Source organism: Ixodes scapularis, unplaced genomic scaffold, assembly GCF_016920785.2.
Source record: "Ixodes scapularis isolate PalLabHiFi unplaced genomic scaffold, ASM1692078v2 PGA_scaffold6__148_contigs__length_123643588, whole genome shotgun sequence".
In the NCBI taxonomy this organism is placed as follows: Eukaryota; Metazoa; Arthropoda; class Arachnida; order Ixodida; family Ixodidae; genus Ixodes; species Ixodes scapularis.
This window is the reverse complement of record NW_024609881.1, coordinates 21,797,848-21,825,803: the sequence shown is the minus strand read 5'-3', so window position 1 is coordinate 21,825,803 and position 27,956 is coordinate 21,797,848. Positions and strand designations below refer to the sequence as shown.

General features: G+C 47.7%; 1 non-coding gene and 1 pseudogene across 1 annotated transcript; both read right to left on the bottom strand.

Annotated features, from left to right (window-relative positions):
• Window positions 1-11: 11 nt before the first annotated feature.
• LOC120849071 lies at window positions 12-27,674 on the bottom strand (annotated as a pseudogene).
• Trnas-uga lies at window positions 1,483-1,564 on the bottom strand. The gene has a single exon. It is a non-coding gene; the product is annotated as a tRNA-Ser (tRNA).
• Window positions 27,675-27,956: the final 282 nt, after the last annotated feature.

The following is a 27,956-nucleotide window of genomic DNA, read 5'->3' as shown; positions in this document are numbered from 1 at the left end:
GGGAAAGAACTTCACCCGAGAGAACATGTATACTTCAGTACATTACTTTGTGGTGTTTCCACCTGCATTAGGGTTCTAGGTGTTACACTTTTTTGGTACTGTAAGACCATATCCACGAGATGTATCTGGCAGTAGCCGTACAGTTGCTGTGGCACGTTGTCCGGATGGCTAGACAGAGAAAGTAGGAACTGTTGGGACGGAGTTTCTTTGTTCTGTGACTGCCGGTGTCTTTAATAGTTCTTTTACGTCTAGGTGGTTGTGATGTGCAGAAAAGAGTGCTTGGAGAGACAGGGTTTGCAAAAGCAACAGAGACGGACTGAGGAGAAGGAAGGGAACGGGCATGAAACAGAGGCAGGAGCTTAAGGGTGAAGAAGGGAAAATTGAGAAGGCAATGTAGGAGAGAGATGCGGAGAGTGGGTGGGAGTAGAGGAGGCCGAGTGTGCAGGGCGGTCGTCGTCACGCCCGTCCACGATGGCAGAAAGTATCAGCGATGCGCCGTTCCCCAGCTCCACCTCGTATCCTTGTAGGACCTCCCGCACAGAGTTTTCATTCTTCACGTTTAGTTCGATGTTGCTGGTGTTCCTAAAGACACATTAAACATTTTTTGATTCGCTGTTGAGTGCATTGAAACCATCCACATATCCAAAGCTTGCATTTCATAAGCACTTGAAAAAATTGGTATACATAAACACGTGGCTCCATGGAGTCCCGAAAGAAGAGCATCTGATTGAAATATGCCCATTTTAGGGCGGGCTCTGCTGCACCACAGTACCATTCCTTTTCTTCATCTCCCTCAGCTTCTTGCCGAACGTATCTCTAAGGTTTCTCCACCTCTTGGTGACCACCCTGACGTCCTTTAAGGAAAGATACACATTTCAGGCATTTTTTAAGAACCATATACCAATGTCTGAAAAATTATGCTTCGTGGCGCGCTCCGTCGTGCTCGCATCCATGGCTCGCTCGGTTCGCTGCTCTCGCTCGTAGTTGATGCGCTCCACAGGTGGGCCGGTCGTGAGGTGACGTCACCAAGACGTTCGCGCCATCCGTGCTGCCATTGGCTGCAGCCCTCCGAAAATCGAACAGCAGTGCGGCGAAAACCTGGCAAGTTGGTCGCATGCCGGCGCCGGACGAGGAGCCCCCGTCCGACGCTCCGGTGCGACGAAAACCCTCACCTTCGAACGTCGTTCCGGCAGTTCGCACGTCGGATCGGACAGTTTGGACGCGCACGTGTCTCGCGCTTATGGCTCCATCACCGAACTGCCAGGGCTATGTCTGGACACTCGAAAAAGTCGGCGAGAAATCCGCGACTATGATTGGTCGGCGCCGAGGTCAAGTGCGGCGTTGGCCAATTACGGCCGCCGGATTTCTCGCCGATTTTTTAGGGGCGAAGCTCCTTAGGGTCTAGCCTTGTCCGTCCGGCGTCCGTGCTCACATCGATTGCCATCCCATCTGTCTTCTTGAAAAAGGGAAAAAAAATGTTTGCGCAGCCGACAGGATTTGAACCTGTGCGGGGAGTTCTCAATGGATTTCAAGTCCATCGCCTTAAACACTCGGCCACGACTGCGGGACGAGTAGGTGGCTCTGAGATGTGGTACTAACTCAAGAACTGGGGATGTCATGGATGAAACGTTGCATGTAGCCACTCAACGTCTATACAAGAGAGGGCGCTGCGGTCAAATGCGTATATAATCGCATTAAACTTGGCATGCATTGACTCAACGTTTATAGACGAGAGGACGCTGCTGTCAAATGCTCAAATGCGTATATAACCGCGATCCATACCACACATTCTCTTTCTGACATGGACCGTTGACTTAAAGGGATGCTGAACCGAAATCTGGATTCTCCAAAACACGCGGCAAAAGCGTGCAACGGGATGCTACAAACACCAAAACATCACTCATACAGCGATATCTCGAACGGATTACCGTATTTTTTTAAAAAAAGAGGCGCATTTGGCAGGAATGTTGACGTCATGTTTTTCCGAGAAGGAGAGGGAACGGCCTCGCGTCTTCTCCGCGTCGCGGCCTTGAGAGAGCGAAGCGAAGTGAGGAGGAAACTCGGTATCTTGACGTCACGCGCCTCGTCGGCCTGGTTCAATCTCGACTTCTTTTTCCAAAAATACGGCCGTTCATTTGAGATATCGCCTTACTAGTAGTGTTGTAGGGATTGTAGCGTCCCGCCTACATCTCCAGCATTGTTTTTTTGAAATCCAAATTTAGGTTCACCATCCCTTTAAGCGGTGGAGATGCGTTCCCACGGCTTCTAGCGGATCCAAGCTGATCCGCTAGAAGAACCACCGGCTCTCCATTTCACCGACCATAAAGCAGTAATAATGAAGTCGAAACGCAACCGGGAACTCAGCACTACCTATGAGCAATAAAAAAAAAATCAGAACCATCAGCACTACCTATGAACAATAAAATCAGTATCATCAGCACCACGTGGAAATGCGGTCATTTTTTTTTTTCGTCAAGCGTCCAGATGAGGGCCCCAGGAGATACGTCGAAACGCTGACCCAACCGAGTTTCCTGAGCTCGTTCCCAGAGGCGTGGAACAGCCGACACGAGCAATGCTTTTCCTCTGCTCGGGCCTCGAGCCGCTCACGCTCGTTCGCCGCCAGCCACTGTGACTACCGTCGACTATTTTGTGCAAAGTTGTCAAGGTTAGCTTAGCTTTCATAGTGCTAGTGTCACTATACTCTGTTTCACCTTATGATGTACCGCAGGAAAGGCTACAAGCGCTAGCTCCTTGCTCAGGGCACATCTCGTCGGCACAAGCTCTCGCGCATTAAGGGCAGCTGCAAATGCTATAAGCTCGCGCTTCTAGCCTTCGCGGCGGTACAGCATAAGGTAAAACGGAGTATAGCACTGTGAAGGCTAGTGTCAAGGCTAGTGTCACTAAATAAGCTACGCTTCAGAGTAACGACACTTGCTTATATTGTGGCTTAAAATCATGGTTGCCAGTTATCTGAAGCTTTGTCTGAAATCACAGGAAACGATTTTTCTTCCTTTACAAATGTTTAAACAGTTCGAGAGAGAGCAAGGCAATATTACATGAGCTTCCCAACACCAAATCTAATGTTGAGGAATTCACACTTTTGAATCATGACGATCGTTAATTCCGTCTGCTCTGCACAAGCACCAAAATGTCGGCGCCCACAGCAATGCCGGGGAACAGTGTGCCGATACTCTAAGCGCAGCTCTTTTAGTGGCTCTACTCGAGGCTAGTTGCGCGACCGAATGCCAATGAGGCGCAAAAGATAAAGCCACGCGCTCTCGCAGCAGTGCGGGACTGCTGCGCGATAGCACAAAATAGTTGACGCAGAGCATAAAGCCTCTTAATGTGCTTGTGTTTGTATTATTGTAAGTTGCGTGAAATGCACAATTGTACAGGACCCGTTCCTCGGACTGCCCTTGGAAGTTCACTTCTTTTTCTATTTATTTTCCCATGGTACGATCTCATTTGAGGTCATTGCGGGAGTGGGGATGCAATGAGTCTTAGTAATGGTGAACAAAACAACAACCACAAAAATAAAAACACCCTAAAAAAATACGATTCACAAAAACCACGCATTAATACAAAAATAATTCATAATTGCTTAAATAAAATTATTGTGTGCGTCATGCAAATGGGAACTCCCATGTTTCGTAATTTAAATAAAATCATTGTATGGGTCATGTAAATGGGAACGCACCTTTCGTAATATGCCACAAGCGCTGGCTGGCTGTTGGCGAATTTGGGTGGTCAATCGCCGGCGAGCCCTTGCCGGTGGCACCGGCGACCAAAAACCCGCCAGCGGCGCACCACGTGACCCTCTGCACCCAAACGCAAAGTGCCGCAAACCGGCGCTTTTGTTCGCTTGGGTCGTGCGTGATCTTTGTTAACTTCTTCCTCGATTAGTGCAATGAACACGCTCCATGCCCCAAAAATATAAATTACGACTCTTTGAGATGTGTGTAAACACAAGCGGCTTCACAAAAGTTTTCAAAATATTAACATTACCACAGTCTGTACAGCTGACAGGGCCTTAAATTATAAAATCAATGAAAGGGCAGCTGTATAAATCAGTGAGGTGCTGCACGGAGGCGCGTCAAATTTCAATAAATTTTATTTGGATTTCAGATTAGCTGTTGCCATTTTACAAGGATCCCATAAAGTCTTGTCAGCGTCGCTTCCCACATTCTGTTTATCGTTATTATCTATTTTGGAATCCTCAGTCTTCTCATTGCGCCCACCCCCCTCGAAATTGTTATGCGTATTCAAGCATCGAAATGCATCACTATGCGTACTTTTTTTTTTTCAGCAATGTAATAAAGTCTTAGTACAGAGTTGTAAAACAAAGTGACGTATGATGCAGCCCGTGTCTCAGAGCAAACTGACCTTGCGCAGGCTGTACAAATTCTTCCAACCATGTTGGCTTTCTTTGAAACATAAATTATCTTTCTCCTCATTGTTTTCGTTGTCTTGTCTAGGAGCACAAATGGGTGTGTGTCTCGATGGCTTCGTTTGCCACTCGAGCCCACTATTTGCCACTTTCAGCGAGCATTGTTTGGTTTGGTTCCGTTTCCCGATTCGGATGTTACGATACCGGATACAGTCTGGCAAACAAGCTGCTCGACCTCTTGGAGCTTGGGCAAAAATCGTGCCGGTAAGCTGCCGCCGGCAGACGCCTGAGAAACGCCACCCACTGATCTCTATTATAGGGGGCTGGATGGCGCATAGCCGCTCTCCGAGCAGGGCGCAAACGAAGCCACCGGAAGTTTGATGCTTGTCCCGGAAGTCGGGCGTCTGCTGGGCTTCCTAGTGCATTCAGTCGATGTTTTGGTCCGTACTTTCCGGTATCTTTGAGTGGGTTTTAATAATCATGCTCCGAATGAAATCTCGAAAATGAAGCATTTGAACTTGGGACATATGCACACTTGATCAACTAGAATCTCAAAATGTTTACAATGAATGGCTTCCCATGATACTCCTCAGGTCTGCATGCGCTCTTACTACACAACAAGCAGGCTCTCTTGAGGTGAGAAGCGAAAATCCAGCGCCGTCGACGCTTTTCGAACCAGCACTCGGAAGGGTTACAATGCCTGCCAAGCGCTCACTTCCGGGAAAAGCCGCGCACTTCCGGTGGCTTCATACCTGTTTGCTCAATGCGCCATCCAGCCCCCTCTAGTGGAGATCAGTGGCGCCACCCGAACAGTTTGCACTCGCCAGCTTTTGAGCACGCGAACGCCCTTGCTAAAGATATGGCAAAATATTTTGCTGTTGAACAACAACCGAAACGGTTGTTGTTCGATAAAAGCTACTAACGTCTGCCGTCTGTTCCGCAATTTTCGCCAACGTTATTTGCTACATGGTGTAATACGTCAAAACCACATGGACGAAAACGAAGAGAGAACTGGATAGGACGCGGCGTAACTTTCAACTGAATGGTTTATTTCAATGACATAATTTGAAAAAAATATAAGAGCAGGCACACTTGGCAGAACACAAAGATATGGTCTAAAAACACACACCCCTCAAAGGCCAGCGTCATTGGTTCTTTATATAGTAGAATTCTTTATCAGACAAGGACAAAAAGGGTGCGCTCACACAAGAGTTGTCGTGGTAGGACTTAATCAGGAAGGCTTCGTAAATTTCTCTGGCCGTTTTTATTTTGTAATGGCCCATGACACAGGTGTCACCAAAGGTGGGGCTGCACTTTCCAGAGTTGGGCCCGCATCCGCAACGATCACAATGCACCGCTAGGTCCACTGTGTTACAAATGCTACAAGTGCTACAAATGCTACAACATCCAACGACATCTGCACCATGCACTGTGGCCTCAGCTTGCGCTTCGTTCTAAAAAGAGTAAGTGTTCTCAAACGCATATTTCGGAAGCATTTGTAGAAGCTGAGGAATACTAAGAAACACGTGTATATGCACCAACGTGCCACAGCCAACTTCCGAAGAAACAAATAATCTGTTGCAGAGTTAACAGCGTAGTGCATTCGCTTGTCTTCACAAGAACGTTGATACAGTCGAGCTATTTACTATAGCCATCGCACAGACCACGAAGCTTTGCTGTGTGAAGTAACGTGTCATATACCGTCCCCCTTACAACGCCACAATAATGTGCCACCGAAAGTTTGGCGACAGCAAAGCTTACGGCATGAAAGGACCATCCATATGCGAACACCGCACAAAGAAAATCCTTATTGATGCATCGCAAGCTCATAACACGTGTAGGGTTCTCGTCCGATTCCCCGGGCTCCTGTCTCCGGATGAACGTGACACAGCAACGCATAGCTCTCGGCAGAAGGGGTTTATTCCATTCACATTTTGCTGGGGGGTTTTGGGATCGGGAGAGGTGATCGAGGAAGCCTGGAGGGGGTGCGCCGCCACTGTATGCTGCATGCCGATCGTCCGTGCGGTGCTAGTCTACACCACATCCTGTGGACGCCGCCGTCGAGTGTCGAATCCGGGGTCTAAATCCGGACCATGTCACCGGGCCGTCGCCCGAGCCGACGTCGCGGTCGCCACCACCGCGAACGTCCGTCGTGGCCCGTATCCCGCGCGAGTCCCCTTTCAATCTCCCGTCGCCCCAGCTTTCCTCGTTGTTCCCGCCGTCACCGCGCACCAGACAGGCGGGAGCCTCTTGTCTCCTATTGTGGGCGGTCTTTCGTTGGAACTCCCCGGCTGGCTCTGCCACTGCACGTGCAGGGCCTCGAGCGCCAACGCTGTCCGGGAGGGGGGGTCCTAAGATGTCCACCGCCGACACCGCCAACGTCTTCAAGATGGGTCCCGAGGGAGGAGGCACTCGGAAACCAAGCTTCAAAGGCGCCTTCTTTGCCACGGAGGCGACCGAAAACGAGTCCCCAGGCCCCGGCGCCCGGTTGTCGACCAGAGGGGGGATGACAAGACCCCACCCACGGGTTGAACTTTTTTGGCAGTGAGGCCGGCTCTGCGCGCCCGCATGCTTGCGGGTTTTCAGCTCCAATGAAAACTGTGTACCGCACTCCTTTCACTTCTTTATTTTTTTTTTCCCCCAGGTGGTCCAAATTAATCATCAGGCCTCCGCTGGGGCATGCCAGATGCCCTTCGTAGATCTGGCGCTTAAACTTCCATCCAAGCTCACATTTATTTTCCCCAAAATAGCTGAGTCTCCGCGCCTTGTTTCTACAAGCGTGAGACATACATATACTCGTCTACACTGGGAAACACCCGGCTCGTAGTGCGACCGACGCGGTGGTCGTTTAACCGTGCATGTGTCTCCTGCTTGAGTAGCCTGAATTCTGTACCTTCTTGAATCTGTATGGCAAACTACACGTGTGTTGTCAATATCAAAATATTCAGGGGTAATTATGAATGCAGTGATAATTAGTTCCAGTGCAGATTCATTTGGTTTCACAGCGCAACTGATATGTTCGCTCACGGTTGTCAATTTAGCTGGTAACAGCAAATTAGTGCCATGAGCATAAGCAATCAAAACAGATCATTGTCCTGGGATTTGGCGACAACGGCTTCCCGGAGTTAACCGGCACGGGATATCCGTCCATACATTTAGGTGCGCACTGTCGTGTGGAAACTTCTGAAAGACACCTCCACCACTGGTCAACTGGTAGTTCGAGCAGGCAGCAACACAACATCGTGAGCCTATGGATCTTTCGCCAGGCATCGCAGCCTAGTCATCGGAGGTGCGGCCCGCGCTTGTATCGTAAACAAAACGTCGGCCTCAAACTAGAACAGCGGCGAGACGAAACAGACTGCTCTCGGCTCCAAAAAGTGCGCAGGACAGCGCAAACTAACGAGTCCGTGTTACGGTGATCACGTGGTCACCGTTGAGCCAACACCGTGAGGAAAAACTCATGACGTGATCGTTAAAGTTCGCTCTGGAAAGTAAAAACAAACAAAACGTGAGAATCCCGTAGACATGACTCTGACGTAGTGGCTCAATGTTGGAGGCACCAACTCCGTGGTATTGACGGCGCTGCTGATTGCGCCTCTCAACGAACGCTAGAGTTAGCAGATTTCGGCGACTTGGCTCATTTGAAAGTTTGCTGGCCAGTTTATCAAATACATAGACGGAATCACATCGTAATATTTCACATGTGGTCTTCCTAGATGATGCTGAAGAGGGCTGCATAGTTTTCTCAATATAAAAAATTGAAGTGGAGTTACCCCTTAAGGTACATTAGCTCTGGACGTTGTTTACCGCCGCCAGAGTTTGATTCATCTATTGTATTTGATTCATCATGTGCGTTTTCTTGCAGCACCATCACGCTAAATCGAAAATTAAGGAAATATTATCGCAAGATGGGACTATTTTCCTCCCACACATATACTACGTTTAACTAAAGTCAGAATGCAGCCGACGCTACGAGTTGATAGGACTGTGCTGAAAAGAAAAGATGCTAATGGTGTTCGTCGACATTTTTTGTATATGTCATCACCGTCCAATCAAGTGAAGGAAGTGTGTCGAGACCTCGCGCTTTAGAGTGCGTGCTTGTATATGTGTAGTGACTTCCAGGCTCTATAACTTTGTACAGTGCCCTGATAATGCGAATTGGACGCATAAGCCAAGTGAGCGATAATAAGCATTTAATAAGTAGGGTCCATGACACCAGCAAGATGCAACGCTCACCGTTTCTGCTGTCCCAGGTGTTGCCCTTTCTTGACTTTCTGTGTTCCGACATCGTGCCCGGATTGTACAAAACCGCCCCCTTCGACCCTTTTCTTCAACAACGGAAGTACTACCCAACAACCACTTCTGGATGCGCGAAAAATTCTGTGCTGGCCACCCGGATCGATGCTCTCAAGTTCCAACGTAGTTCAACATGACCTAGCCCCGCCCACCACCCTTCCACGATCCAACGCAGTCTACTTGGGGCACGACACCAGCTAGATGCAACGCTCACCGTTTCTGCTGTTCTAGCTTCCAGGTTTGATATCTAAGTTTCATCTTGTCTTATCGGTCGAGCAATTACTGCCTGTTAGTGGTGTCATACTTCCTCGACACCCTAGTTTCCCGGAAGTTTGTTCGTGCATTCTTTAATCTTTTTAGAGCGCAGCTCTTAGACGTTTGTCTCCGTGTTTCGCGGCGTCGGCGTCGCCGTCGGCGTAGCCGCGCCTTATTTAGCGGAAAAATGGACGCCACGTTACCTCAACAACAATTCAATTTCCTGCGAAATCTAGCGAGGAATGTACGTCACTTGACCTCAACACCAATTCAATTCCCCTCTAAATTTAGCGGGGAATTGACGTCACGTTACCTCAACAGCAATTCAATACCCTGCTAAATTTAGCGGGGAATTAAATTGCTGTTAAGGTCACGTGACGTCAATTGTTTCGCTAAATTTAGCTGAGAAACTGAATTAGTTTATAGGTAACGTGACACGAATGTGCATACCTGAAAACAGGAAAGGACTGAAGGAATGAAAATACAGAACACTTTTAGTGCATATCGAGGGACATCAGAGAAATCGGTCTTAATCAGGAAATAATTATCAATGCCCACATAGAAGTGCTTGACGGATTCACGGACAGAACCGGAAAGTTCCTAGAAGATTTCTGTGATGCCCTGGACCTATAGTTTTAGTTAATGCGCAAGTAAAATGCGACGGGAAAAAAGCGTGGGGACGAAACAACTCACACTCAACAACAGACTACTATACCTAGTGTCCCACAAACTTCATGATAGGTTAGTAAGTATGGAAATAGATGAGGAGGGTGCAAAAAGCTTAGGGAGTGGCCCCAAAATAATTAAGATGATTTTTGGCGAATCCGAACCAGAACAGCATGCCCAGGAACGAGCAGGGAAGCCGAAACGAAGTGAAGCTCAAATAGGAAATGTATCTAAAAGTATTGAGACTGTAGTATCGAAACATCCAGCAAGAGAATGGACTTATGAGGCTTTAATATAAATTTTTAAAAGAGAATTAGAGAAGCATCTAATTCAACAAAGAGGAAAGCAAAAACAAAGACACAAACCAAAAAACTGGTGGGACATGGAGGTGAAATCAGCCATACTGCGGTTCCAAGAGGCGTCCAGGGAGCATAGATGGGCAAAGAAAAGGGGAGTGTTGTCAGCTGAAGTAGAATAAAAATGGGAGAACTTCCAAGAGCGAAAAAGGGAAGCATCAGCTTTAATGCAGGTCAAAAATCGGAAGTGCAGGAGTGCGGTGGCTGATGGAAATAAATAAAAAAGATAGGAACGCGGCGAAAGGGTTTGGGGAACACATTAAAGCGCAGGGAAGAAAGACAGAGAGTTTCCAACACTGACTGACCACAGATGAGGGGAGGAGAGTAGAGGGGGAAGAGGCACGGGAATATATTAGGCAGACAATCGAAGAGGCTTTCTCCCAGCTTGAGCAGAGGGGGACGGTGGATAGCACTGACAGCAGCACTGTAGAGGAGGAGCACAATTACGTAACAGTAGAGACGACCACAAAGGAATGGGACAAGGCAGAAAGTAAGGGTTCATTAGGTACAACGACAGGCCCAGACGATATAATAAAGCCACTAGGAAAAACAAGCAGGCTGAAGTTACGGCATGTGATTAATCAGGGAATTATAGAAGGAGAGGTAGCTAATGATTGGAAACTGAGTAAAATGAGACTAATATATAAAGACAGAGGAAACAAAGACAACATTATGCCATATCGCCCGATAACGGTAACTTCTGTTCTATACAGATTAGCTATCCAGATAGTAAAGCGGACAATGGAGGAATGGGTAGAAGATATGCAAATACTGGGTGAGCTCCAAAACGGATTTCGAAGAGATAGAAGACTGGAAGCTAACTTATTCGTCGCCACGCAATGTACAGAAATAGCAAAAAAAAAAAAAAAAAAAAAACTTATTTATGGTTTGTTTTCTTGTTTTTGGACATCAAGGGAGCGTACGATAATGTGAGCCAGGAAAACTCTGGGGTCAGCTGAGAGAGTATAACTTAGATGCAAATTTGGTTAGGTTTCTTCAGCAGGTGTTCACAGAAGATAAGGATAACGTGGGAAACGGAAACTACAAAACCCGCAGCAACAAAAATAGGGCTCAGACAGGGCTGTCCACTGTCACCTCTGCTCTTCGTGATATATATATCAGTGAAATGGAAAAGAAATTAGAGCAGAGAAACTTAGGTTTTGATGCGAGTTATATGGTAGGAGGGAGAAATATAATACAGGTAATAGCAGGACTGATGTGTGCGGACGAAATAGTACTCATGACAGATAACCAATATACGTTGCAGGAACTAGCTGTAATATATGGAGAGGAAGGGGGGGACACCTAGGGCACGAGTTTTAGTAGTGAAAAGTGTAGAATAATGGTGCTCAATAACAAAAAGAGGGAACCCCTGAGGATACAAGACATTGTAATATAGACCATGTAGAAAAATACAAATATCTGGGAGTCTGGCTCATTGAGGGAAGGAAATATCTAGGGGAACATGAGGAGAATATAATTATAAAAGGAAATATAAATTCATCTATTATGAAGCACAATGTTGGAACTGTAATTTATACGAAGTGGACAGGGTATATGGAAAGGAGTGATGGTACCAGGACTGCCTTTCGCAATGGGGTACTGTGGATGAAATGAGAGGTTCAATCAGGATTAGAGATTCGACAAAGTAGCGTAGGCAGATTGGCCCTGGGAGCATATGAAAAGACCAAATTTAGTGAGTACAGGGGGACATGGGCTGGTCGTCTTTTGAGAGCATGGAGGCATTTAGTAAGTTTAAATTTGAGCAAACGTTGACCGAAATGGATAATAAACGATGGGCACGGAAGGTAGTCAAGTATTTATACATAAAAAGTTTCAACACAAAATGAACAAAGCGAAACCGAAAGCTCAGATTTAAATACCTTCACACTAGTGATGGGGCTGTACAGACTACTTCAGTAAAGAAGGGAGTGAAAGAGGCAGAACGAAAAATGTGGAAGGGAAGAAGGCAGAAAAATTCAGCTCTAACAATATACAGGTCACAAATACAGGACATAAGAAAGAAACATATGTTTGTCAATTCACTGAGAAGTATTTTGCTGTTTGAGGTGAGAACGGGAGTTCTGAAAACGAGGAGGTATAGGGCTAAATTTCAGAAGACAGACACATTGTGTGCCGCCTGCCATAATGAGAGCGAGACGCTAGAGCACTTGGTTTTGAAGTCCACGGGGCTTCGCCCTGCTCTCCCTGAACGGGTAACGGATTTAGCCGGGGCTCTGGGATTTGCTGGTGACGAGAGAAGGACTGAAGAGAAAAGGGGTAGAGTCACAAAGAGGCGATTAGAAGATTGGTGAAAGTTATCAAGAGAAAGTTGAATGATGCACAACAAACTAGCATCGCTGGGGACATGTGGGATAGAAAAACATTTGGACTCCCTCCAACGTGACTCCGGCCCAAAGTCTCAACCCTGTCTCCCAGTGGGTCTGGTGCTGGGGCAACGCCGACAAGCTTTGACCAGAGGAAAATTGGCGACTCCCTCGCCGGGTGGAAGAGGCGTTGGGTTATGTTTTTAGTTCTTTGCCGATCTCCCGAAGGTCAACCTGGTGATATTGTCACGAGTGGTGACCAATAAACAAGAAATAAACAGGAATAAATAAACGTTTAATGTGGCGAACTTGTGCCAAAAATAAAAGGGTACAAAAGATAATAAGAGAGCGTCGAAGTCGGCGTAACAGCAGAGTCGAACGCTGGGGCGAAACTGACTCCGCTCGCCTTGCGGAATCCCATGTACCCGTGGGTTTCTGGATCGTTCGGCGTAGAAGGTTCGGTGTGTAGAACATTCTAACCTCGAATCAGCAAGACGGTTCTCGAATTCACTAGAACATCAAATTACACTGTCAACAAAAATGTGTAGTCGCGGCCAGGAATCGAACCCTGGCCTTCTGCATGGGAGGCAAGCGCGATAACCGTTAGACCACGCGCGCGCTGCCTACTTGGCCAGCTGCGCGCGCGGCAATATCCCGCGCTGCCTGGGGATATTTAGGGGGAGAAAATTGGTCGTAGAAGGGCGGGAGGAATCATATATTGGTCTTTTTAGACTTAGCCTAGGTGGCGCAAGCTACTGTCCGTTACAAAAAGTATGGCTATTAACGTCCATCCATCCATCCATCCATCCGGGAGGGGTAGGAGGAGGAAAGGAGAGAAGGAGGAAAGGGTATAGCGGGAGGAGGAGGAGAGGGTACAGAGGAGGAAAAGGGGAATACCCTCCCCTCCTCCTCCTCAAGAGCTGCGTTCTGCTTCTGCATTCCAGAGATTTGTGAACGTCTTTCATTTGTTTGCTTCTTTCTTGGCGCGTTTATTACCACTAGTAGCAGGCGATGTCCAGTCGAACCCTGGACTCAATACCGTCGAGGTAAAAACACAAATCCTGGCTACCGTTCAAAGATTCAAGGAGTTCGAGTTCGAAGGAATGTTTTAAGGTAAAAACCTTACTTGTCCCAATGTGCGAAAAATCGGAATAAATGGAGATAAAAACGCGATTGCGCGGCACGCTCCGCTCAATGGGCAACCCTACTTGTCCCATTACGTTGGCGCCGTCCTTGCGGTCCTCCTAGAAGTCGTCCTGGACCTCTAGGACTACCTCACTTGTCACATTACATGAAAAATAAGCGGCGCCGGCGTTGTTGTGCCCAAAAGATGGCCATAAATATACGTCATCAAGCGTCATCAGCGTGATGTCATCAAGCGCCATCGTACGTCATCAGCGTGATGTCACCGCTGGAGCGCCGTATGCAAAAAGTGCGCTTCGGACTTCATCTGTGCTTGTTGTGTGGTACGTGCGATGGACTGTGAGGCGACCGCTTCTACATCTACGGCCTCGACATCGGCTGCTGCGTCTACATCTACGGCGGCTTCCGCAGGCATACGTGGCCGCACACTCAAATACGCCACAGCCTCCTAAGGCGTCCTCCTCTTTGCGTCGTTCTCGACGTCGTCCTAACGTCGTCCTCTAGGCGTCGTTCTCGATGTCGTCCAAGACGTCGTCCTTGAGGTCGTCCTAGGGGCCGTCCTAGAAGTCTTCCAAGGCGTCGTTCTTGACGTCGCCCTAGAGGTCGTCGATGAAGTCGTCCTAAACGTCGTTCTTGACGTCGTCCTAGACGTCGTCCTTTAGGTGTCGTTTTCAACATTGCCCTAGACATCGTCCTTAAGTCGTCCTAGAGGTCTTCCTAGAAGTCGTACAAGACGTCGTCATTGACTGGTTTTCGCCTTCCTAGACGTAAGTAGTATTAAGTGGGCTCGTTTAATTTTATTAAACATAAATTACCAGAGATCAGAAAAGACATATACTCTAGCGATGCGATGACCACCAGATCTGGCATCTCCGTTTCTGTATGACGATGAGGTGATGGTTGAGGAGGTGAAGATATCCTCATATTGTGATGAGGAGGATAATATTCGTGAATGTGCGAGCGAAGGCAGATCCCTAAGACGGGAAGAAGAGGCTTGGGGCAAAAAGCAAGCTGATCTTCCAATGGCCACCTTCAACCGACCGTAAATAATAAACCCATATTATCACTGCAACATTACATAGTTGCAGTTGGTGGAGGTGCAGGATATACCTCAGCTATGCGGACCTCACTCGAAAGTTCATTAACGCCCTGGAACTCTGAAGTTGGCCACTACCCTTCGCCATGCCCCGCGAAGGATCCTTGGAAGCTCCACATTAGAACATCTTTCTGGCCAGGCAGCCGTGGCTGCGGGTGCAGCGGCCATCATGTGTGCCGGAGCCCTTCGTCAATTGGACCCGAAGTTCTTCAGCAGAATCGATGATTACGACATCTATGATGGGCTGGAGTCAGTCGAAAGGGTGAGTGTCCATAATAAATGGGACGCCAAACTGAAGCTCAATAACGTCCTTTTTTTATTTGACTGATGTTGTAGAGTTATGGTACACAAATCACGAGTCCGAGCTAGCAATCTGGACCCAGTTCAAAACAAAAATTCAGGAAGTATTTGGAAAGCCGGCCCAACGTACCCTCATTGCAAAAAGAACCTTGGCGTCTCGAGTCCAGCTAGCAGCAAGATGAAAGCTTCGTAAGCTGCATCAAAGATATTCGTCAAGTTATGCAGGCGTGTCGACGTTGAGATCCCAAAAAACGAGGAACTTAAATATCCCGAAGGCCATTGCCGAGGATGCCTTTCAGCTGCTAGTTGTTAAAGGTCCTGGGACTGTCTCCGAAGCAATCGATATTTGTCAGACGTTTTCCAAGCTCCACACCCCGCGTTTGCCACTCGACCGCAGGTTGGAACCTCCTGTGGAGCTTGACAGCTTGACTATACCACAGCTAGTTGGTATGAACACACCTGGAACATAACAGCGCACAAAGGAGGAAATTCAGTCATCCTTTGTCCTCATATTTCGTGCGCTGTTATGTTCCACTTGACTACCACAATCGATGGTACCGCTAACAAATGAAAATACCTCCGATACCTCATATAAGAGATCATGCGCCACGAAATGGCTTTCAACTAGGCAAGCCTTCGACTTCACTTGAGCCCTTCATATCACCTTCCATCCGGGCGCTCATTCAGGAACAAGTCAGCGCCACAATCCCTTCTCTCGTTGTACCGGCCACCATGACAACGCAGACAAGGCCTGCATATGCTGAAGTTGTCGCTCACAACACAATGCCCACTCCTGCCACCCAGCCGCAGCCACACTTTTGCACTCCCTTCTGGCAGGGATGCATGGCCGACATGTGGAAGACGTCGGGAATATTGTCGAATTAGCTTTTTATGCGGTCTCTTTGGGCATATCGCCCGTTATTGCAGGCTTCGCAACTCTCGCAACTATGGCCACACGCAACAAGCCCTGCATCGACTAACCTTCTCTGGCGGTCGTCGAAATGACTACTATTCCCACCGAGGTTACCGCGACGACCAACAAAGGCAACGACAAGGCCGATGATCCCCGTCTCCAAGACGCCGTTTGGTTTCTCCCCCGCGCTCACGCACCACATCTCCAAGCACTGAAGGAAACTGTTAGGAGCGGTTCATAACGCGAGAACTGCAAATCCTTTCACGTCTTTAGGTCCGCGCCCTTCTACGCCGAATGTGATTGATATAGTTATTGACGGTTTGCCCATTCAGGTATTGGTCGACACCGGCGCTACGATTTCTATTCTTCGGGCTGACCTTTGTCGACGACTGAGGAAAGTCTCAACTCCAATTTCTGAGGGTCCTTTAAAGCCGCTGGTGCATAAAACATTTTCCCTGTTGGTGTGTGCACAACACGTGTAGTTATTCATGAGATCCGTTACCGTGTCAAATGTTTAGTGCTTTCTTCCTACTTGCATGACGCAAGCAATAAACGTCATTATTGACTAAGGACGAGCAGAACTGGAATCAAGTGAAATTCACCTGCCAGACAACAGCATTACAGCATCGATTATAAAATTATTCGTGCTTGACGAAACAAGGATTCCGCCGTTCGCCTCAGTTTCTTTGCCAATTCAGTCACCCGAAGTTTCAGCAGCTCCTAAGATAACCTCCCCATCCGTTTTTTTTTTAAGACAAGTATTTTAGTTCTTTTTGCTTGTCCTTGACAACGGAATTGCCTCTCTTATGGCTTTTAATATATCCCCTTTTTCAGTGATGCTCCCCGCAGGTTATCAAGTCGTAGCCTATGCCGAACCCTCTGACGGTACAGAAATTTATGATTTCGACCATTCTATGCATGCGCCTCTTTGTTCCTCAATTAAGCACCACCTACAAGACGATGAATTCCTGTTGGCTACTATAGATAGTCATCTCGATTCGTTCCAAAAAGACTCAATTGTTTCTGTTCTGTGAAACTTTAGTTCTATATTTGACGGTCCGCAGTTTACCTTGCGACGTTCGACATCAGTGGTTCACCACATTGACACAGGCAACCAGCGACTTTTACGTCAATGTCTATGCAAAGTTTCAGCCTCTGAACGTAGACTCATTCATAGCGAAGTTACAAATATGCTCAATAAATGTGTCGTCACACCATCGGCAAGCTCATGTGCGTCACTAGTCGTCCTCGTCAAAAAAAAAAGGACGGCAGCTTAAGATTTTTTGTTGCCTACCGGCGACTGAACAAGATCACGCGAAAAGACGTATATCCAATGCCCAAAATCAACGATGCCCTTGATTGCCTAAAAGGCGAAGAGTACCTTTCGTTTCTCGGCCTGCGCTCGGGGTGCTGGCAGATTGCCACGGCCCCCAACAACCTAGAAAAAACCGCTTTCATCGCGCCGAATGGCTTGTATCAGTTTAACGTTATGCCCTTCGGCTTGTGCAACGTGCCGGCAACGTTCGAACGTATGATGGATGCAGTCTTACGCGGCCTGAGATGGAAGATATGTCTATGTTATCTAGATGATTTTGTCATGTTTTCAACCACATTTTGATGAGCACCTTTAACATTTAACCATAGTGCTCTCCTGCATGCGTGACGCTGGCCTTCAGCTTAATGCAAAAAAAAAATATATATATCGACTTGCAGCACGCCAAATTAAGGTTCTCGGCTACCTAGTGTCCAAGGAGGGAATTCAACTCGATCCTGAGAAAATTCTAGCGGTCTCCGACATGCTCATGCCTACCACGCAAAAAAAAGTCTGCAGTTTTATTGGTGTCTGTTCATAATTCCAGCGTTTTGTACGTTGTTTTGCATCCATAGCAGCACCCCTTCATGAACTCCTCAAAACCTCCTAACATAAGTTCTCCAGGAGAAACAGTGTGAGACGTCTTTCAATCGGTTAAAATCTATTTCAACATGCGCTTCGATCCTTCGACATTTCGACCCTGCTGCTCCCACGGAACTTCGTACTGAGGCCAGTGGCTCTAGTCTTGGAGCAGTACAAGCGCAAACCAAGGCAAGCTACGACAATTATGTCGTCGCTTATGTAAGTCTGGCACTCAAAAATTAGCCGTCCCATTTGTTATGGACGCTCACCCTTTCGACTTACTCCAGTCAATCATACATCCATGTCGCCATTACCGATTCCGCTGAAGAGCTTCGGGCCACTTTGACGAAGGGCTCCGGCACACAGGATGGTCGTTGCACCCGCAGCCGTGGCTGCCTGGCTTGGAGGGATGTTCTGATGTGGAGCGTCCGAGGATCCTTCGTGGTTCATTTCAGAGGGCAGTGGCCGACTTCGAAGTTCTAGGGTTGATAAACTGGCGAGTGGGGTCCGGATAGTTGGGTTACCCCGCACCTCCACCAATTGCAATGAAGGAACGCTGCAGTAAGGAATGGTTTATTATGTACGATCGGTTGAAGATGGCCGTTGGAGGATCAGCTTGCTTATTGTCCCAAACCTCTTCTTCCTTTGTTAGAGATATACCATCGCTCGCAGACTCGCGGATCTTATCTTCTTCGTCACAATATGCAGTGTTCCGGTCTACCTCCGGCAACGCAAGCCAGGAGCGACATGAGAACGTTAGTTCATCGTTTGGAGTCTCCAGCAGGATGCGTTTAATCGATGAGGCTCGAGGGCGTCTCATCTTCCTGAAGAGACTTCCAGGAATCTTCTTTTTGACTAGCCAGATCCTGGTACTTGCACAGGATATGGTGTAGTTTGGGGACGGTCCCCTCTTTCTTGCACCTCTAGCACCTTGGATCAGGAGGGGGTGCAAAGGGCTCCAATCGTCTGAGTTGAGCTAAGTCTTTGATGTATCTGAATCACAGCGTGACCGCTCCACCGGATCGGATCCTCCAGAGAAGGAGCCTCTGCTTGCGCTTGAAAGGGCCTTCGGGATCCGGTATTCTTCCACCTGAGCAACCTTTAAAGCTTGCAGTAATATTCTTTTCCGATCTTTAGACGCACTGCGGATCTCCTCCACCGGGTCGTACTTGCAGGGTGAAGTCTGTCTTGATTCGCCGGACACCGCGGAGCCACTCGAGGGGGACGGAGACGTGAGGATGCGCATCTCCCTCTGAGCCGCTTGATGAGCCGTCGAGTTGCCCGGGAAGTCTTCGTGCTCGTGAACCCATCTTATGCTGACCCTCGTATCATGGGCACGGTACAAGGCCAGCGCTTTATCGGAAAAAGATGCCCCCGCGTAGGACTTGCTGTAGGCTTGAGTCTCTTCAGATCCCCCTTAACAGCCTGAGCATTCGTGTATATCACAAGATCACTGTTTTTGCGTTCAGCCTTTTCATACGTCTTGAGTGCTGCAAGCACACCCATTGACTCGGCCAAATCCGTCGTAATTTCTTCCGACCCAGAGCAGCTGGCTTCAGACCGCCATTCTTGATGCTCTTGTCTCCAGAAGACAGCAGAGACCGCCCAGCCACGTCTTGTAACAGCAGCGTGTCAGTGTATAGGCGACCGCTGTCTTCTCGTGAGAAAGCAGTTCTCCCACTTCCTTGAGGGGTTGTCATGCAAAATTTTCTTTCCTTTTCTGATGCTTTTGAGCAGTGATGTTTTTGTATACAGGCTTAGAGGCATGGGCAACATCGATAAGGTCTCATGGTCCCATAAAGTCCTCGGGGGATGGAAAAGGCTCTTTCTTCTGGACACGGTCCCCAAGAAACCCTGCAATCTTACGCCCTTCAGCCGTGAGCTCTAGTCTTGTTCCGTGAGCCGCCTTACGCTGCTTCAAGAGGTCTGTAACCAGGGGAGAAACGGGCATTTCTTCGGCTCTTCTTTCCTGGTGCTCTTGGGTAACCCCAGGATGTCCCTTCTTGCTTTGTTGAGCATCGTCTCAAATTTCAACATGAGTCTTCCAGGAGGTAAATAAAATCTCGCCGCATACGTAATTTTAGAAACCAGAATATCGCAGACCAACTTCCTAGCCGTCTTCTGCCCTGCTCCACCAAATTTACCCGAGATTTTCTTGACCAGGATGAGTCCCTTTTTTCATTTCGCCAGGAACTCCTCGAGCCTGTTGTTAACGAGGTTTGCACCATACCCGAGGTTCATCCCCCAGGATCTTGATCTCTGCATCAGTCTGGAGGGATATCCCGGTAAATCTGAGGTCGAGCTGCTTGTCTCCGTATCTCTTACCAAAGACAATGTACTTGGTCTTTTCAGGAGCCGGAGCCATGCTCATGTCTTCCAGGTAAGAAGCAATGGTATCCAGTCCCTTCTGCAGTGAGGTGACCTGCCGTTTTTGGTTACCCTTGCACGTCCATATAAAGGTATCGTCTGTATATGCCGTTGCGTTCAAGTACTCATGAAACTTCCACACTACCGGAGCTATCACCAAATTAAAGAGTAGGCCCGTTCTGAAATTGCCAGTTCTAAAATTATAAAACACCCGAGTGAACGCGGAAATTGTTACCCAGATTGGAAGCAGACGACTGTGCTTGGCAAAAAATAAGATCAGACTGTAACCGAAACCAGACATTCGATACTGAACCCGAACCGGAACGGAACAGTAATCTTATGTGGCGGATGCCGATTCGTTGGAAACGGTTCAGTGTAATGAAATATCGGTGGCGACTCTAGCTAGTAGCGACGCGAAGTCAATTAAATATTCGCGACGGTGGCGTTAGCGGCTCAGTTTTGACTAAACAAACGGCAGCGACGGGATGAGGACTGCTCAATAATAATGCAACAATCAAGTATATTTCACGGCTTTGTACAGCACGAATTGGCGTCGGCAAGTCGGCGCGGAGACGTACACTTGTATACGCTTGGTTTCACCTTACGATGAACCGCAAAGGACACTACGAGCCACCGGAACCAATTCGTAGCTCGGAGGGCGTCACGTGTCCTTCCAGTTGGGCGGAGCGACGCGGAGAGCGGGAAGTCACGAGACAAGCTACGAACTACGGATTGGCTCGTCTAGCTCGTAGCGTCCATCGCGGTTCATCATAAGGAGAGAACTGGGGTATATCTGATAATGACCGAGAGCACGCTGGCCGAGAGGCTAAAGAACTATTGTATATGTCTTTGTGTGTGTGTTCTTTTCCTGCTGATAAGCAGTATTTATCAATGATTGAAAAAGCAAACGTAAACGTAAAAATAAAAACAAAAAGTTGACCGCTGTCGGCGCGTTTGTTCCACGGTGGCGAAATCTATAGGTGCCAAGGGGCAAAGCCGCGACGAGCTCGACACTGCGGCGCCGGTTTCCGGGACGCCAGTTGCCCAGAGAATATATTTTCAATCTAGCGGTTCAAACCGGTTCGAGCTGTTATTTCTGCTCTCCGGGAACTGAACCAGAACCAAACCGAAAACCGTAAACCCAAACCCAAACCGAAAAAAAAAAAAAAAAAAAAAAAGATTCGATTCGACACTCTGCTTAGAAGTTCCCAGAACACAACGCGTGCGGTGCCGGAGTCCCTTATGCTTTTTGCCATGCTATGAAAGCTAAGGGGGGGTTTAAGGGGAGTGCAAAAGCGAGGAAGGCTTTGTGTTTTATTTCAATAGGTCAGTTATTCTTATCTTAATATGTGCAGTGCAATGAATAGACCGATCTCACTAGGCGTTCCGCGCATAAGCGACACCGCCATGACAGTAGTTCACAGGAAACAGGCGCTAGTGCACGAGTTGACTCGCACTGCCTCGTGCTCGGTTTGCGCCGAGCTCCAGTGGAGTTGTCGCGCGTGCAGGAAGACAACATTTCCTATGACCTATGCCGGCAGAGGCGGCGTAACGAAAATTAACTGGTGAGATCGGTCTATTATAATAAAATATAAGCTCGTGCTACCAATGCGTTTTGTAGCGTTAGCTACACCGGCCGAGGTTGATCAGTTTCGAGTGGCTGTCGAAGAGCCGTGCTGCGGAAGCGCGAGGAGCAGTGACGTCACACGGCGCACAGCTGGCGCACCGGAGACGCCGCCGCCGCGCGCGCCTCGCCGGTCTGCGCATGCGCGAGGAGCTGTGGTGTCACACGGCGCACTGCTGGCGCGCCAGAGCCACCGCCGCCACGCGCTCCGCCGCCACCCCGCGCGCCTCGCCGGTCTGCCCATTCCAGAGGAGTGACGTCAAGCCGCGGCAGACGCACTGGCGCCGCCGCGTGCCCATCTGTCCGCCTCCGTTGCGCAGAAGCCAAGTCTGACACTGCTCCGGAGCCGCTTGATAGCGCCTCTCATTTTGTGCGCATAAGCTCACCCTACGTATATCCTGGCATAGCCGAGCTATCCACCACAATTATTTTTTTTACTGCTTTCAAAGGAACTTTTGTTTTTTTATAAAACATGCTGCAAAACGATTCAATTCAATCACACCACTGGAAACTTTACCACAAAATATTGATCCAAAACACTAGGAAGGTAGGATTTTATGCCAGGAAATTATATCTACAACAAGATGACGCTGATTTGTGGGCTTGATTCCAGCTTCCACCAAAAACATAGCAAGCTCGAAATAGTACAACGTATGGTATGCACTCGAACTCTCGAACTCAGATAGGTGTTTGAGTTCTGAGATATGTTGGTCACAGGGCAAATGCTATGTGGGTACTTATAGAACGTGACCTATTAAGAAGTTCGACTTCGAGTAGTTTTCGACATTGGAGGTTTCACAGTAGCTAGATTGGCAGAGGATGTAACAGACTGATCCAGATAAATATATTTACAATACTCTATGATGTAATGAATAAATACATAAATAAATGCATAGATAAGAAGCTTATAAATGTGTGCAGGCATCATCACTACTTAAAGAAGCATAAGTTAAAAGACGTTATAAGTTTTCCCGTAACTCTGCTATTTCCCATTTTAACATAACATTTCTTGCAAACGACTCATGGACAGGAACCCGGATGAGAGATCCCGCGGTCTTCACGTGAGGTGCCTGTGGTCCACCTGAAGGTCCATGGAGCCCTTCGAGGAGCTTCTTAGTTCAAGAAAAAATGGCAGGAGAGTTTAGCACTATAGTTTGTTGCAACATAAGAAACGCCGAATAGGCTCCTTCCATGAAGCCCTCCACTCCTTTCACCTGAGCAAAGCGAACGCTAAAGAGCAAAGAAGTCGAAAGTAGGATACCATCATAGCCTCGTGCATACTTACAAAGCCAGGCAGGTCGCCACGAGAAGCGGCCGCCAAAATGGGAAAGGTGGAGCGACAGACAACGGATGAGAGGAGAGCCACGTGACTGGCGCCCCGCTGCAACCAAGAGACGCCGAAATACACTTCTCCCGAGCGAACAAGTGTGTTTCGGGTCCTCGCCGCTGCAAAAGCTGAGCGCTGACGTCCAGGTTCCCCTAGGAATGGCTCTTTGATGCTCTTTGATACCAGATCCTCGCGCTCCAAATCTGCGACGGGGCACTCCATGGCTCCGTCGTCGAACTGCCAGGCTTTGTGAGTATAGAGGAGGCTACGGACCGCACTGACACCAGTCGTGAAGTCTCTTTCTAACCTTTTTGAAAATTACAAGTGTGCGCGGGAATTATTAATATTATTATTATTATTTGACATGCTGTCAGTCCTGGACTTTGACAGGAGTGGCAACGAGTAACACTTGTAAAAGCAACTAGTAAAATAATACGGCAACGAAGCACAATGCAAGGAACACCAAAAAACAATGCAAATCAAGAATAAACAATAGTTAGATTGCGTCCAACTGGGAAAGGAACACTTCAAGATCATTGGAAGAAACGACATGTTCTGGCAACAGATTCCAGTCTCGCACCGTACGAGGAGAAAATGGATTTTTAAAACAATCTTTATTGAACGAAAACTCTTGTAGGTGACGCGAATGTTTGTTACGAGTGATACGGGATTGATGAAGGGTTTGGTAACGTGATTGGTCAATGAGCAATGAACCACAAAGTATCATAAAAAAAAAAAAGCTTCAAGCGTTTATTTTCCCGTCTAGACTGAAGCAACGGAAGATTACACAGCGCATACAGCTCTGTCGGCGAATCTAATCTGCGATATCTAGAATAAATGAAACGCAAGGCCAGTCTCTGTACACTTTCTAGGTCAAGGATTAGGTTTTTCCTGTGCGGGTCCCATACTTCCGACGCGTATTCAAGCAGGGGACGAACCAGCATTTTGTAAGCGAGCAATCTAGTCTCTGTAGTATAGTTTCAAGGACCGTCGTAGAAATGCTAGTCGCGTATTAGCTTTTTTAACAATGTTTGTCACATGCATGTTCCAACGAAGGTCGCTCGATATAGTTACACCGAGGTACTTATAATTGTCTACTTTTTCAAGGAGGACGCCATCAATGCTGCACGGATAAGCTGGAGGATTTAATTTATGCGTGATGGACATACAAACGGTTTTTCTTATATTCAGAGACATTTTCCACTTCGTGCACCAATCCTTAACCCTATGCAGGTTAGCGTTTAAATTACTTTAATCGGACAGAGTTGTTACCTTAGTGTACAAAATACAGTCATCTGCAAAAAGTCTCACGTGCACCGACATGTCCTTAACCAGATCGTCTATAGAGATAAGAAAAAGCAACGGCCCCAGAACTGAGCCTTGTGGCACACCAGAAGTAACAGCACAAAGATCCGAGTAGTTGTCTTCAATGCTAACAAACTGCTTTCGATCGGAAGGAAATGACGCTATCCATCCTGACAAGGTTTCGTTCTTTAGCATAGGTCTTACCTTGCACATTAACTTTCTGTGGTTCACCTTATCGGACACCTTTTTAAAATCCAAAAAAATAACGTCGACCTGGCCTCTACTATCTAAAGTTTTCGAAAAGAAATGCATAATTTCCGTCAGTTGCGTAACAGTAGAAAGCCCCTTTCGGAATCCATGTTGACAGCTGTTTAGTAAGCCGTGCTCAGCCAAGAATGTATGATGATATGCTCAAGTATTTTACAGCATGTTGATGTTAAGGAAATGGGGCGGTAATTTGCCGGGGAACATGAATTACCCTCCTTAAATATCGGAATTACTTTACCTAACTTCCAGTCGTTCGGGATCGAAGAACTGTCAAGTGATTTCTGAAAGATAAGCAATAAATATTGGACGACCATTCGGCATACCTTTTTAAAAACGCATTTGGAATTTGGTCCGGTCCCCCTCCCTTCGAAGGCAGCGTTGATAGGCGCTAAAGATGTGCGAGAGCGGAGATTTCGAAATCTCTTGATATGACGTCACGCTCTGGGAAAGAGGAGCTTCAACGGCACTTTGAAAACAGTTTTCTGCAGCCTCTGTGAACCAAACTGAAAAATAATCTCAATATTTGTTATCTTGGAGGCCAAATAAAGACGATTCATGTGTTTTCCCTTAAATACAGAACCGCTTCGGTTTACCTCTAACCTGCGACAGATTATAAGTAAGATATTTTTTTTCATTTTTCTATTCATTTTGTATTAACACTACTTATCTTCACGTGGAGATTTTAGTAATGAACCAAGGGGCTTTGTTCGTTCAATAATTATGACATATATTTTCACAATTTATGTTCCAATCACAGTTGCGAGTTAATAATAGATAATTCTATTTAGTCAGCTGGTACAATTAGTTTTGGAAATAAATATTAAGAATGTTGAGGCAATAAACACTTGACTTTCCTTCACAATGTATTCACTACAATGTTTCAATACCATCTGGAGTCAAGAATGTATATTTCATATTTCTTCGAATCTTTATGAATTTAGAAGTATATTTCCCCCTGGTATATGATATCGCAGGCAACCACCGAAGTTTCTTGCACAAGAGATGCGGCATCCACACCATGAGGTACTTCGGCTTCACCAGCTCTATGCGCATGTATGTGTGGCACAACAAGAACATACAAGTACCTTCACGAATGGTATACCTTGCAAAACTTGACTTACAAAACCTGTCCAATGATACAGCGTGCCCCTAAAAGAATTTCTAGTGTTTTTTCACTACAAAAATAAACCATGTATTGCTAAACATTTAGTCTCCGCTCAGATGTGGCGCTAGCAGTCCGGGTACCAGATGCACACGTTTCAGAACTTGCCATCTCATTCGAAAGTTTTAGCCCCGCAGGGGGCACCTGTGAAAGTAGGTGTTTGGAAAATGGCGCCTCCACGGACCCCGAGCCATGCGGGCTTGCCCGCCCACGTCGGGCTGTGCGTGGCTTTCCCGTGTCCGGGGAAAAGGCCATCCTGGTGGTTGAGTCGAGCCCGGGGTAGGTTTGGACCCTTCGGGGCCCCCCGGGTGAGGCAATACACCACTTCGGGCCCCTGCTTCTCGTAGACGGGAGTCCTGGTAAGGCCCGGCCAGGATGATTCAGTCTAGTCGCCTTTTCTTCTACTATCCCCTCCGATCTTTCACTCCCACCTTTACTTATACTTCTCTCTTTTCTCTCCATTTCCCCTTCACCTTCTTGGCGGCAAGGGCCAGCCTTGAGTGTAGAAGGACGCTAGTCTAGACCCATTCTTGGGTATAACATCTGGGTAGGTGCTACTGGAGTAAGGTGCACAGCAAAACCATTTTTGTTATGTGCCGTTACCCTGTCCCATGTTGGGCTCCATGGTGGGCGGCACACCGCAGATGTCGAAGATCTCCCGATTTTTTATGGGTTCCAAAGCAAAGCTCCCTTCTGATCGAACTCTGAAAAGAGTTGGCACCGAAGCCATCGTTCCTCTAAAGACTAATAATAATACTCAAGCCTTCCCAAAGTTTCTAGTAGTGCACTGCGAATACGAACTACCACTTGGAAAGCTCTCCCCATTCCTTGTGGCAAAAGCCCTGGAATCATGTGTTGGAAAATTTTACAAAGCAAAGAAGCTTCACTCTGGAGGCCTCCTTGTCGAGGTTGAAACTGAGCAACAAAGTAAAGCGCTTCTTGTACTTACTAGTATAGCTAATCACAAAGTCACAGTAACGCCACACCGATCTCTCAACACCATTCGGGGCGTGATCTCCTGAGATGATGTGTTGGAAAGTACTCAGGATGAGATCCTTGAAGGACTCATCAATCAGGGTGTGATTGCAGTGAGGCGTATTACCTTTCGTCGAGATGACCAAGAGAAGCCTTCGAAGCACCTTGTGCTTACATTTAACTCCACGACCTTCCCCCAGGCGGTCAAGGCGGGCTATCTCAACTGCAAGGTTCGACCGTTTATCCCCAATCCGAGACGTTGCTTTAGCTGCCAGCGTTTCGAACATGGGGCAGCCACTTGCAGGGGACGGACAACCTGTGGAAAATGTTCAAGCAATGATCACCCTACTGACAACTGTGCAAGTGATTTCTCCAAATGCGTGAACTGTTCAGGTGCTCACCCTGCATACTCCCGCTCATGCCCAAAGTTTAAAGAAGAAAAACAAATACTAACACTGAAAACCAAAGAAAATCTGACCTACTTTGAAGCCCGAAAACGCCTCTCATTCCTACAGAGAGGCACCTACGCCGCTGCGGTCAGCAAGGGGGCTGCACCGACAACGGCTTCCGTGGGGACACAGATCTGCCTTTTAGACCTTTCCGCCCCGCGCAAACCTCAAGCTCCCAAAATCTCACCTGGAGTCCCTCAAGAACAGAGGGATTCAACTCAGACCGCAACCTCAAAGGCGACGGCCCCGCGCCGTTTGCCTGCACGTCCTCGTGAGAAAACTGTGATGACAGAGTCACAGTGCCTTGAGGGGCGCCCTTCATGTTCCTCGCATCGCGAGGTTGAGGCAATGGATGTCTCCAGCAGTCCGCCGGAGCCGCCACCTGCCCCGAAGGGTGATAAAATCTCGTCAAAAGTTGAGGCCCCAAAGAAAAAGACTAAAGCGACAGGTCCAAAAGCTGTCACATAGCAAGTGCTTAGTCATGGATGCTGTTTCAACTCCCAAAACTTTTCATTAACACTTCATACACCTCACAGCATCACTGTTCTTTGTCGCTCACCTGCATTACCTTACTCACTCTTAGGGATCAGTTTGGACAGAGGAATAATGGCGACTCCCTCGCCAGTGGCGTTGGCCCAAAAGTCTCGACCCCCTTGGAGGTCAGAGGAGGCAGTTCCACAAGGATCAGCCAGAGGACTGTTGGCGACTCCCTCGCCTGGGGCACTACCTTTATTTGTTTTTACCCGAAGGTTTGGTCGGAACTGCCCTCCTGTTGACATCCACACCCATTCATGTCCTCTATCGTTTTTTATTAAATTCGATTTTAGATGTTTTCTTAGAACCCTAG